General features: G+C 37.2%; 1 pseudogene; it reads right to left on the reverse strand.

The window, feature by feature from the left end:
* Positions 1–1894: 1894 nt before the first annotated feature.
* LOC145593340 (small nucleolar RNA R71) lies at positions 1895–1992 on the reverse strand (annotated as a pseudogene).
* Between the last annotated feature and the right edge of the window lie 12417 nt (positions 1993–14409).

Genomic DNA, 14409 nt, shown 5'->3' on the forward strand with positions numbered 1-14409 from the left:
GCACGGGAGCATCAACGAGCGCACGAAAGAGATCTTCCCTGCTCCCAGGCACGGGCGAGCACGAGGGAGGAGCGGCCGCGCAAGGTAGTGGCGCAGTCGCGCAGATCCTTCCCCCAGTTCCGTACCCATTTTGTTGTGGCCGCGCAATGAGATGAGAGGTCGTGCCGTTTGGGGTTCTTTTTGGACGTCTAACTAACTTCTCCTTAGTTAGTTTTACTATATATAGAATTCCTTCATTTCTGGAGAGAGAATCATTAGAGAAGAATTAGAAAATTTGTTTTACATTAGATTTTGATTAGAATTTTAGAGAGAGAAGCTCAAGATTTTAAAGACTTTGTTCTTAAATTTTGAGAGAGAAACTTGGTAATTGATGATTGCTACATTTTGATCTTCATTCCTCTTTGATATTGATCAAAGTTTTGTAAGAATTCTTTCCTTTTCAATGCAATTTTATGTTTGATTTTTGATATATTGTTGAATTCCATTAGTTTTGTTTGATTTGATTGTTGATATTTGGATTACAATGTTGATGACGGAATTTATGATTAGTTTGTTACGCTTTTCAAATTTACAATGTGTAGTGAGTAGTTTCTTTGCTAGGGAAGTGGTGAAGCATGTATGAGTTATAATCTATAGCTAATTTGGGGTTTTTGATTGATTTGATGATGTGATTAAATTGGTTGATGAAATTTGTGCATGTGTTTGATTTGAAGAGGAGTAGCTAACCTTGATTATCAAGCTAGATTGCATAGTAGTTTTCAATGACATGAAAAATTGATCTGGAAGCTATTATTATCGATTGATCTTATTTTGTGATTTTCCTTTGAAGTCATTTGTAGAGACATCTAGCTTGACCCTAGGAAATAGCTCTTTGAGTGATTTGATTGCAAATATCGTTTTCCTTCGCATTGCTTGATTGATCAAATTCCCGACAAATTAGCAATTTTATCATGAGTGCATGTGGATCCTAAATTCCCTAGTGCTTTGATATTTGAATTCTATTTGTTAGCTTTGATTGAGTTGATTCGATTGCATATTTTAGACCAACCCATTGTTTAAGACTTCGGAATAGCTTAGTTAGAGACCTTAGCAAATACCGCATTCCCTTGGGTTCGACCCGGACTTACCCATATACTTAGGGTTGGGTTTAGTTTTATAAATTTATTTTTGATCAGGTAATCTTAGTAATCAATGACCTAGGTTTCACCCGCGTAAAAAATGGCGCCGTTGCTGGGAATGGCATGGTGATTCTCTATTGTTGATTGAGTCTATTCCATTTATTTGAAAAATACAAAAAGATTTCTTTCTTTTAGGCTATATTTGTAGCCGTGCTATTGATATTTTGCTTTGAGATTTGTATGCGCAGGGCACAAGATCGAAATTTAGTGCCATTTAATCCGGAAATTGAGAGGACCATAACAAGGATAAGGGTTGCTAATCGTTCCTCAAGCTCAAGTCCCCAAGAGAGGAAATCCATCAAGAATAAGAAGAACGAGAAAGCATGGGCGCTAATCTGAGAGTATCATTGAAGGAGTTGGGAACTCCGGGAGCTTATAGGATTGAAAGCGAAATTGCTCCTCTTACGACATCGACAAATGATTTTGAGATAAGGCCGGCGATGATTACTTTGATAGAGAGACGTCAAAATAGTTGAGCCAAGCTTGAGAGTCCCCTCAACTATCTAAAGGAGTTCGAGAAGTATTGTAATACCATCAAGGTGAATGGGGTTTCTCAAGAGTTTATTCGACTTAAACTTTTGCCTTTCTCTCTTATTGGACGTGCTCTAGAGTGGTTGGACAAAGTGGTGAAGCCAAACTCGTTGAGAACATGGCATGAAGTGACTAAGGAGTTTCTATCTCGGTTTTATCCACAAAAGAAGACGGCCGAAGCAAGAGCTCTCATTCAAAGCATTAAGTAAAAGCCAAATGAAAGTCTTTATGAGGCATGGGAAAGGTATAAGGAATACCAAAGAGAGTGCCCACACCATGGGATTCCCACCTATCAAATCATCCAAATCTTCTATGGAGGTCTAAGCCCCCCAAGGAAAGTCTTGCTTAGATGTCGGTGCCAGAGGCCCTATCGTGAACAAAATGGAGGATGAAGTTGTGGACTTATTTGAAGATGTGGTAAGGTATCACATGGATTGGAAAGAAGGCGAGAGAGAGTCGACAAGAAAAAGCGGTTCAACGGTTTATTCAATCGACCATCTCAATGCCATCAACAATTTGTCCTCACAAATCTCAAACTTGGGAAAAGAGATGACCTCAATTAAGGCAAATCTTGAGAGTGCTTCTTCATAAGTACTAATTCTTCCCTCCCACAATAAGGGGATAGGTACATCTTCTAACTCTACTCCTCCTTCAACTTTGTATAATATGCCAAATGGATGTGTGTTTTGTGATGTATGTGGGTCATATGACCATGATGCTTCTAATTGTCTACATGCATTTGAAAATTGTGATGATGTTGATAATATTGATTGTGAGCAAGTGAATTTTGTTTCAAATAACAACAATGGAAAAAGATTCGATGGACTAAGGAAATTTGGGAATAGAAATGCTCACTAACAAGGGAACTTTGATAATTATAACAATAGTGGTTATAGAAACCAAGGAAATCAAAATTTCTGAGGTAACTATAATAATCAAGGCTATAATAATCAAAGCCAAGGTCAAGGGTATAGAAACCAAAGCCAAGGTCATGGCTATAGTAACCACTACCAAAACAATGGCCAAAATTGAAACTGGGGTAATTGGAGTAACCAAAGTCGGGGAAATTTTCAAAACAACAATCAAAGGGGACCCTTACCCGGATTTGCTCCAAGAACTAAAGGTAATGGTGAGAATTCCTATGCTCAACCTTCATCTTTTAGAACTACCGTAGAAGAAATCATCGAGAACCAAACTAAAATTTTGAAACATACATGTCAATAAGTGACAAAAAGTTCAATGAGATGATGACACACAATAAGATGCTTGAAACACAAATCACTTAACTAGAAAATACCTAGAAAGAGAGTGTGAATGCTAGCCCTTCTTCTTTACCCTCACAAGAAGTTGAACCTAAGAAACCCGTGTATTCTATCACCACAAGGAGTGGGAAAGTGCTTGAAGAGAGAGTTTCTAGGAAGAGTGAGGAAGGTGAGAAGGTGAGTGATTTAAGTGAGGAAAAACGGATTGATGTGTCAAAGAAGGTGAGCAAAGAAGCCCAAGAGGAAGAGAAGAGTGATGAAAAAGTGCGAGAGGAGGTGATCAAACCTAAACTTCCATATCCCCAAAAGTTTTTGAGAAACAAAATTGATAAACAATTTGGGAGATTTCTTGACATGCTTAGGGAAATTCATCTTTCAATCCCTTTCACCGAAGCCATGACCCAAATGCCAAGATATTCTAAGTTCTGTAAGGAAGTCTTGAGTGGCAAGAGAGAGTGCAGTGAGATTGACTCGGTAAAGGTTGAGGAATGTTATAGCGCTTTGATTCACAATGATTTACCCAAGAAAATGAAAGATCCGGGTAATTTCTCTATCCCTTGCAAAACCAATGGAAAATTGTTTCAAAATGCTCTTTGTGATCTTGGTGCTACTGTGAGCATCATGCCTTATTCTGTCTTTAGGAAGCTTAAGCTAGGTGAGCTTCTTCCAACCAACATGACCTTTCAATTGGCTGATCGATCTATTAAGTTTCCAAAGGGAAGAGTTGAGGATGTACCCCTCAAGATAGGAGAGTTCACAATTCCGGTTGATTTTATTGTGCTTGAGATAGAGGAAGATGACAACATACCTATCACATTAGGGAGACTTTTCTTAGCTACTTCGGGAGCTTTGATAGATGTGAAGGGTGGCCTTATTACTTCGAGGGTTGGTAACAATAAGGCTAGTTTTGAGCTTAAATCGATGCATGAATCTTTGTCTCTTGTGAATGGAATTATGTGCATCAATTCACCTCATTCCAATGATAATGTATGCATGATTGTTTCTTCAACTAACAATGTTCTCGAAGCTTGTGATTATGTGCCTTCGAGTGTTGAAAGCAAGAAGGTTAGTGAAGACAACAAGGAGCCTTCAAGGCTTGTGGATGAGGAGGTGATTGATATTCCTCCATGGTTTGAGCTCTACCCTCAAGAGGATGAGATTGACTCCAAGAGTGTTGATGTTGAGAAGCCTTCCACTAAAAGGAGCAAGAAGACAAAGAAGAAAAAAAGAGCTTTTATGAAGAAGAAAATGAAGTTGAAGCAAAGTGAACTTGATTCGGAATTTTCAACGAATGAGAGTACATCAAACAATGATGAGAAGTTACCAAGGAATGAGAAAAAGTATGTTTCCTCTACCACTTTGAATAAGGTGGTGTTCTTTGAACCTCAACGATTTGGAGGAAGGGTCGAGCTAAGGACCTTAAGCAAGCGCTTCCTGGGAGGCAACCCGATTTTCTAACTTTTTCTTTTGATTCTATCTTTTTTAGTTATATTTCAATTGTTTTTCTTTCTTTCACTTGTTTTGTGTTTGGATTAATAGGTTGAATTCATGGGCATTGGACCCCCTCAAACGAGCATGAGCAAAATTGGAAGGTGTTTCGTGGTAATTAGTGAGAGTATGCTCGATATTAATGAATTTCGAGTTGAATGAGTAAGGTAATTAAAGAGGTAAGATTGGAAAAGTTGTGTTTCAATGAGAAGCAAATTTGTGCTTGGTGGGTTCATTATGGTGCTCTCATTAATTTGGGATGTTGAACCCACTGTCAAGGGGTCTAGAAACTGATGTGTTTAGTGGGTTCAATAATCCCAGGATGATAAAGATCATTAAGCCCATAGATGAACGCACCAAGAAGAAGAAGAAAGCAAGGAAGAGGAGCAGCAAGGGTGCGGGCGCGCGGGCCTCGTGCGCGGGTGCGCACCCCTGTTGCGCGGCCGCGCAGGTGCCCAGCCGCACCTACTTCTTCTTTTTCCTTTCTTTTCCTCATTTCACTCTTAACCTCACCCTCGTCCGCACTCCTCTCTTTCCCAAACCGAAACCCTAACCCTCAAACAACAAAAATCATCCCTCAAATCATCCAAACAACTCACAAAATCAACAAATTCCTTCGAGTGCTTCATCGGTTGTTGGGTTACTCGGTATTCCCAAAGCAAGACTTGGGAAAGATGTTGCAAGCCGAGTTGCGTGTTTTTTGGATGGCAACTAGAGAAGAGTTGCGTGGAAGGTTGAACTTTGGGAACATATTTTTGAGGAATTTTATGGATATGTGGGCCAAGAAGTCGGGAGACATTCCTTGTGGTAGCATGGTGACTAGATTGGCTACCAACCTTGGTTATGGTAGATATCTCCTTTCTTGTACTCCCATGGGGGACGCTGACACCCTCTACCTCAACATTGCTCAACTCAGGCATGTGCAATTCATAGCAAAGGGCATTGATGATGAGGTATTTGATTGGCTAGTGAGGAATTCTCATTGATGTTATCTTCCGAACCCCTGCTTGACCTCCCTCCACCGGCATGCCCCGAATGTATGGTTTGTTCCCATTAGCAACCGCCCCCCCGGTGAAGATGAAGACATGCAAGATGTCCTCAACGAAGAGCAACAATTCCAAAAAAATCAAAATTAAAATCAACGTTAACAACAACAATAACAACAAGTAGAGCACGAAGTGCCTCAACCTCAACATCAACAACATCGATTCTCCAATCCCGACATGGAGGCTTTGAGTGCCCAAATGGCGGGCATGCAAGTTCGATTGGAGGGGATGTATGATCAAGACTTTGAGACGATCTACAACCAAATGAGAGGCATCTCTGAATTGCAACAAGTTATGTTTCTCCAACAACAACAACTCTATGATGCGAGTGTTAACCTTGGGGAGATCACTTCTCCAGTTAACCACCCGTACTTCCCTCCTCAACTCGGTCCCGTACCGTCTAGAGGAGGTGATGGGAAGCCTACCTACCCATATTGGCAAGGACCTTAAGGGTCCAACACCGAAACTCGCTCATTTCCGGATGAGCACAGTAACTATGATTACCGTGTGTCCGGTGGGAACGATTATAGGGGTGATCCTAACTACCCCTATGTCGATCCTACCCATCCGTTGTCACTTAAGTTGCCCGATCAATTTACTCCCTTGGCCCCTTGGCAACAAGATAACTTTAGGGGTCACTATGGTTGGCCACCCGGTTACACCGGGGGATGGGATCCTTATGGTCCCCCATCCGGCTTCTCATATGATAGGGAGGATGATGATGAGGGTGCCGGGCCTAGTGGTAATTAGTTCCCTCTCTTTGTGCTTTTACCTCCATCCCTTTTATTATGTGATCTTTGTTTTTTATTGATGGGATGTTGAGATGTATTTTTGTTTAGCTTAGGGGGACACTAGTCTTATGTAAGGGTCTCGGTGGCCAATTTTGTTGTTGTTGGATGTCCTTGATTTTTCATGCCTTGATGGTTTATGATTGCTTGTCTTGATCTGTACTTGATGTTGTTGAGTGTTGTTGTTTTTCCATGATTATATCATGTTTTTCTTGTTGAAAATCTTTTGATGTTGATTTTGATGATGTTTTCTCTTTCATGATGAGTTGGTGATTTTGCTCCCTTGAATCCTAATCCCTAAATCCAAAACCCTTGAATCCAAATCCCTTTGATCCAAATGATTGTAGTTTAGGTGTATAGTTGCTTTTCCTATTTTGAGTGTATAGTTGATTTTGATATTTTGATTGGTTTGTTTTGCTTTGATTTTGTAGATTAGTTTGATTTTGTTTCTTTGTCTTTTCATTTTTGATTTTGCTTTCTTATTATTTTGTTTTGAAGTTACTAACCGTTTTCTTTGTATATAGTTTCATTTTCTCTTTTTCATTCTCACTCGATTTTTACAATTCTTGCTATGCTTGATTGGAGCTTCATGGAGGTGGTATTTTCATTACCCCGCTTTTCTTAACTTAGCTTGGATTCCCGGTGAGATCTCTCTTATTTCACTCTTTTCTTTCTTTTCTTTCATTGTTTGCATAGAGTAGGATTAGTTTAGGAAGAGTTGAATGGTTCGAGGATGTTTACTTTGTAACACCTAGGGTGTTTGGGATCATTGGCGATGTTGTCGAATGACCACTTGTTTGACGATTGAGATTTATATGACATGCATGCATCTTTGCACGTTTCTTTATCTTTTCCTTTTTTTCTCCTTTTCTTATCTTTTCTACCTTCCTTTTTCTTTCATTCTTTTCAAATATGCTAAAATACCAAAAATACGATTTTGAGGCTTTCTTTTCGTTTTCTTTTCATGTTATGCTTATGTTATGGACATAATATCATTCGAACTTTTGCTTTTGAATGAATAGTTTCCTATGTGGTATCGGTATGCACGGTTTGAGAGTATCTTTGGTTGACTCTAGGATAGAGTATGCTAAGGCAGTGTCTTTAGAGATTTTGGGACCTTGAAGCCGGATTCTAATTGTTTGTGGAAAGTTGGAGTTGCTCCCTTTGGTGAATTTGAAACCAAGAGTGAGTTATTGCTACAACCATGTGAGGTTTCATCCTTTTCAAGGCTTCTACATATTTTGCATGAGCGGCACATGGATCCTTGACTATTGTATGCTTTATCTAGAACTTGACTCTTGTCTCCCGAGGTCGCGACCGAGCCATTTAGGAAGAACAAAGGCATCTTTTTGGGGAGGTGATTTTTCTTTTTCTAGGATAGTTTTCTATTTCTTTATTTTGGGTTTTAATTTGCCTAATTGCTAACCATTTGAGCCATAAATTTCAAGCCATGTATTTAGATTTTGAGCCTTTTGTTTCATTCTTGTTTCTATTCTTTGTTTTTGTGAAGCAATTCATCAGTGTTGGAGATTTTAGTGGATTAGTTGAATATTGGTTCTTATAATGTTTGCAAGTTTGTATTGTAAATATCTTGTGAATAAAAGGCAAATGCCAGGTTGAAAAAGCCCTCCATAGTTAAAAGAGGCGAGGACAATGAAATAATGTGAAAATTTGAGAAAATGAAAAATGAGGAAAAACCAAAGCAAATTAAAAAAACTTTGGCAAAATTGAAAAAAATGTGAAAAATGAAAAAGTTCAAAGATATTTTGATGTAAATGTTTTCTCCCTATTTTAAGCATTGAGGACAATGCTTCATTTTTGCTTGGGGGGAAGCGTTCTTACGCTTTTTGTATATATGTTTGTGATTTTGGCTTTGAATAAGCTTAGGGGTGTTAGTGTTTTTGTTTGGTGATTGCTTGATTATGGTGTTGAGGATTGATCACCCTTTGCTTCACAATTTAGGTATACCACCAAATTTCAAATTTTATCCTACCTTCACCCTTTTCGCCCTTACATTACAACCTTTCTCAAGACCTTTTAACCTTTGTGGTTGAGTCACAAGTCGGTGGAGGGAGATGTGAGTCAAGCCTATAGAGCGGTGTGCATTAGTCAAGGTGTCGAGTAGCCTTAAATCTCTTTCTTTTTCCTGTTCCTTCGAGGAACCATTGAGATGTTCACTAGAGGTGGATTTGAAGCTAATTGGGAGAACGTGGTAAGAATGTTTGAGATGAAGGTGAATTGTGTTTCATTAGTTCTCTATGCTTAGCATATCCTATGTTTCAATCAACCTTAGATATCTTGGAATGTGTATACCTTTATTGTATAGAAAGTTGTTTATTCACTTGCATTTGATCATTTGTAAAAGTCCATTTCAAAAGATACTTGTTTGAATTTTTGATTTTACTCTCTTTAATTGATTTGCCTAATTTTATTTTAAAGAGTTACGGGTCAAACTCTTTGGATACCCTTATGAGACCTCACTCGTCCTCATTGGCGACTTTGGGGTTTAAAGGGCATGTTGTAGCTAAAAACAACCGTGATTCCTACGAAAGTGAATCTGTGTACATTCTTATCTCTTTCTTTCCCTTTTCTTGTTTGAATAAGTCTTTCATCCTATTTCTTCTTGCTTTTGTTTTGCTCGAGGACGAGTAAAAGTCTAGCTTGGAGAAGTTTGATGAGTGTCATTTATGGCACTCATTTAGCCTCTTTTAGAATGATTTTTCTTTGCTTTTACATCTCTTATATCTCTTTTTCTTTAGTTTTACTTGTATTTTCTCTAGTTTGTGTTTTCCTTAGTTGTTTTCTTATTTTCTTGCTTTTCTTAGTTTATTTTGCCTTTTCTCCTTTACTTGTTTGAATCTCTTTGATTTTAGGAGATTGGTGATGTTCGAGAAGCTCATTGGCGTTCTCTCGGGCACTAGGTGAAAAAATAAGATTGACACCACCCTAAGGCCACCGGTTTTTAAGAACCGGTGGGGAAAATAGGGAGAAAAATAGGCGGGATTTTGAGGGGTGATTTTTTCCACCGGTTCAAACCAAACCGGTGGGAAAAACCATTATTCCCACCGGTTTGGTTCAAAACGGTGGCCTTTTATTAAAAAAAAAACCCCCATATATAAACCCCCTAACCCTATTGTAGACACCCATTTGTGTCTCCCCAAAACCAAACCCGGTGATGAATGCCTTTCACGTTGTGTTACTATCGAATTAGGTGAAAGTGGTTTGGAAGTCGAGTGTTGCGGTTTAGTTTTAATTAAATTCTTTTTTCTCTGTTTTTGAAAATGACTTTATTTATTTGAAAATAGCCGAACCAGTTTAGTTTGGTCCATAATTAAGGTCCAATAATAGTGTAGATGGATGGGGCTCGAAGAGATCTTTCCAACGATATATTATAAGATCAATTCCGATGAATATTGAGGAAGTTATGGCCAAAATACTAAACTGGGCCTGGTTAATTATTTTAAATACGGCCCAATGATCTAGAGGAGGGCCCAATGTTTATTATTATTCCTAAAATTATTAGGATTAATTATAGTTTTCTAGAAGTTTCTAGAAGGTTCTTTTTAATTCTAATATTATTAGATTTAATAATTAATTCTTTTTAATAGATTTTTATTTGGAATAAAATATTGTTTTATTATCTTAAAAATATATATTTTATCTTCTGTACGGATTCCGTAGATCAGGTTGATTAAAGATCGGATTCCGTGTGAAGAAAAACGCGCTAATACAGGCTGTCGCCAAACGACAAATCTGTCGCCGCGCGACAGACCCTGTCGCCTCGCGACAGAGTTAATTCCTGGCGACAGCGTGTAGTTTTATTCCTTATCAAATTCTATGATTTTTCCGGATTATTTTCATTATAAATAGGGTCCGAATTCCTGTTTTCAAGATCATCTACAAAAACAACAATTCACATTCAATTATTCTTTTATTTTCTCAATTCTTTTCTTTCTCCTTCTCTTTCTAAACTAGCTTTTCAAACACAATATTCCGCATTCACAAGACTTAGAGTCTCTTAGCCAAGTTCGAAGTTGCCTTCGCCCTAGACGTGAAAGGTTGATAATTTCTGAGGGTTTGGTCCAAAACTAGTCTAAACTTTGTTTAATTTGATTTCAATTTGATTCTTTAATTATTCTTTATTATTTTCATTGAAGTTTACTAACTTGTGTATTTTGTTATTAGAAAGAGGTACGAGGCTTCAAAGTATGTAATCTTATTTCTCTCTTTCAATGTAGAAAGCATGCTTATTATTGTTTTATAATTCCTAGTATCATGTTAGGATGTTGTTTTATGCTTTCTAGTATCATGTTTAGGGTGCCTTTACTTAATTCTAATATCATGTTAGCATGTTAGTACCATGTTAGGTTTAAAGCTTTGATCTTTATTGCTTAGTGACATGCTAGGATTGGTTATTGATCTTGTTAGTATCATGCCTAGGATCTTGCTATTATATTTAAGCTTTATTATTAACATGATGATTGTTATTGTTATTATGATTTATTTATTGTTTATTATTATGTTGCTTTATATATTATTGTTATTGCTTGACCACACCTTTTATGCTTGCTAAAGGGAATTTGTACTTGAAATCACGCTTAATAAGATAATTAATAATTTGGTTTAGGCTAATGTGATTTTAATTCAAGTGATCGCCAATAATAGTTTTATTTGTGCATTAATATTCAACCAACATAGATAAACAGGGTAGGTTTAATATAATGTTTGTATGTTATTCGAAAAGCGCACATGAATACGAGCAGAACAAAGTAGAGGCCTATTTTATAGGGCGGGTCCTTTCTTTTGTAGATTGGATTCGTACCCTCATCCCCAAATCCTGTTTGGTTCAAGACCTTATGGAGTAGTTGATGGTCCTTTTGGATTGTCTTTTGGGTTTACAAGTTCCTAAAACTTGTTGGTGACTCTTTTTGCTCTTTTTCTTTCCCTTTGGAACGCCACCGTACTTTAGTGTATGATCACAGTGGGGTTCAAGTTTGGGGTTATCATAATGCTTGAAATATTCCCTACACCTATATACCCAGCTTCATTCACGCAGCCTCCTGCTCTCTCCTTCTCTCTCCTACTCTCTTCTCTCTCCTCTCTATCTCTCGATCTCCTGCTCTCTCCTCTCTCCTCTCCATCTCTCGATCTCGTCTCACCACCGCCGCCGTCCTCTTATCTCTCCTCTCTTCTCCCTCGTCTCTCCTTCTCTCTCCTCTCCCTCGTCTCGTCTCACCACTACCACCACCACTAACCACCGCCGCCACCAAGTCCAACATCAACAACAACACCCTCGCTAAGTGCATGTTTCTGGGTTTAATTATTCGGGGTTAGGGTTTTTGGGTTTAATTATTTATGTTATATGCCTTGATTTTTTTGGGTTTGATTGTTGTAATATTGTTCAAAATTGATGGGTTTAATTGATTTTGGAATTTTCTGTGGTTAATTGATTTTGTTTAGTTTTTAGCGTATAATTGAGTTTCGAAATTTCTGGGTTTAATTTCGAAATTGATGGGTCCGATATTGTATGAAATTTCTGGGTTTAATTTTTTGCTGGGTGATTGATTATCGAAAGTTTATGGGTACATGCATGTTTTCTGGTTTTTTTTATCGCATTTTTTTTTTTTAGTTTTAATAATTTGTGGGTTTTTTTTCGAATTTTTTTTTTAGTTTTAATAATTTCAGGGTTTGATCGATAACAATTTCTGGGTTTTCTTTTTCTGGGTTTTTTTTTGTGGGTTCTTTATGGGTTTTTGTTTAATTTCTTCTGGGTTTATGGGTTTTTATTTTATTTTATTTTTATTTTTATTGTTTTCGCAGCTTATTTATTTTAATTAATTTATTTTTTTTGTTTTAATTGATGCAGGTATATTGATTTAGATCTTAAATCGAAGAATCAAGATGCAGGAATATTGATTTAGATGTTGTATGGGTTTTTTTTTTTATTTTAATGTTGTAATTTTATTTTGATTTATATTGTAATTTTTTTTATTTATATGTTGTAATTGTTAGATTATATTGTAATTTTGATGTCCGTAATTGTGATCGAAAACTGATCAGTAATAAAATTATGATGTTGCGTTTCTAATTGTTTGATTATTTTTTTTTTTTTGCTTTTTTTTTGAGGAAAAACGAGCACTCATTAATGGAATCAATTTCCACCGTTTTATATTTCAAGTGAATAAAACAAAACAAAAAAAAATAAAATTTACATGGACTATTGTCACCGATTAACCGGTGGCGTTTAATTTAATATAAAAAAAAGCGGGAAGTGAGTATTGCCACCGGTTTTGAACAGATGGCTTTTAAAGGAGGTATTGCCACCCCCCAAAAAGCCACCGGTTCAAAACCCACCGGTTTTGAACCGGTGGATTTTTGCATTTTTCTACTTGTGGGGGCATACAAAGCTTAGGATGCAACCCAGTTCTTCCTTTGGAAGCTCAAAAGTGAAGGAGTGCATAAGCCAAGTCTTCGAGGTCGTGCTCTCATGCTGCGTGGACATCAAAGTCGGTGTTGAACCCACAGTGAAGGCCTCTAGTGACTGCCTCTCCCAACATGTATGAAGTGGAGGGCACGGGAGCATCAACGAGCGCACGAAAGAGATCTCCCCTGCTCCCAGGCGCGTGCGCACATGAGGGAGGAGCAGCCGCGCAGCGCAGGTTGTAGGAGCGGCCGCGCAGATCCTTCCCCCTGTTCCGTACCCATTTTGTTGCGGCCACGCAATGGGATGAGAGGCCGCGCCATTTGGGGTTCTTTTTAGATGTCTAACTAACTTCTCCTTAGTTAGTTTTACTATATATAGAATTCCTTCATTTCTAGACAGAGAATCATTAGAGAAGAATTAAAGAATTAGTTTTGGATTAGAACTTTAGAGAGAGAAGCTCAAGATTTTGAAGACTTTGTTCTTAGATTTTAGAGAGAGAAACTTGGTAATTGATGATTGCTACATTTTGATCTTCATTCCTCTTTGATATTGATCAAAGTTTTGTAAGAATTCTTTCCTATTCAATGCAATTTTATGTTTTGATTTTTGATATATTGTTGAATTTCATTAGTTTTGTTTGATTTGATTGATGATATTTGGATTACAATGTTGATGATGGAATTGATGATTAGTTTTGTTATGCTTTTCAAATTTACATTGTGTAGTGAGTAGTTTCTTTGCTAGGGAAGTGGTGAAGCATGTGTGAGTGATAATCAATAGCTAATTTGGGGTTTTTGATAGATTTGATGATGTGATTAAATTGGTTGATGAAATTTGTGCATGTGTTTGATTTGAAGAGGAGTAGCTAACCTTGATTATCAAGATAGATTGCATAATAGTTTTCGAAGACACGAAAAATTGATTTGGAAGATATTATTATCGATTGATCTTATTTTGCGATTTTCCTTTGAAGTCATTTGTAGAGACATATAGCTTGACCCTAGGAAATAGCTCTTTGAGTGATTTTGATTGCAAATATCGTTTTCCTTTGCATTGCTTGATTGATCAAATTCCCGATAAATTAGCAAGCCTATCATGAGTGCATGTGGATCCTAAATTCCCTAGTGCTTTGATATTTGAATTCTATTTGTTAGCTTTGATTGAGTTGATTCGATTGCATAGTTTAGACCAACACATTGTTTAAGACTTCGGAATAGCTTAGCTAGAGACCTTAGCAAATACCGCATTCCCTTGGGTTCGTCCCGGACTTACCCCTATACTTAGGGTTGGGTTTGGTTTTATAAATTTTGTTTTAATTGGGGAATCATAGTAATCAACAACCTAGGTTTCACCCGCATCACTATTTTAATTCGTTGAGGTATTTTTATTTGCATTTCTTGCTTTTAATTATGTTTTTATTCCTTAGATCTAGTTTTTATTATATATTTCATGCTAGAGTAGTTTATTTCTAGGGTTTGGGAATCCATGTTTATATAATGAATCTTGATTGATATTATTGATATTTTGATTATTTGATGGGTGTCATAAATGGCACCCATTTGATGAGTATTTAGGTTGTTTTTACCTTCTTTTCATAGCTTTCTTTCTTAATAAATGCTTAGTTTCATCCTTTTGCTCTTTGTTCTACCTTTTCTCTCTTATTTTGTGGTTTTGTGCATTTCTATGGTTTTC

This window comes from Chenopodium album, chromosome 18 (genome assembly GCF_948465745.1).
Source record: "Chenopodium album chromosome 18, dcCheAlbu1.1, whole genome shotgun sequence".
In the NCBI taxonomy this organism is placed as follows: domain Eukaryota; kingdom Viridiplantae; phylum Streptophyta; class Magnoliopsida; order Caryophyllales; family Amaranthaceae; genus Chenopodium; species Chenopodium album.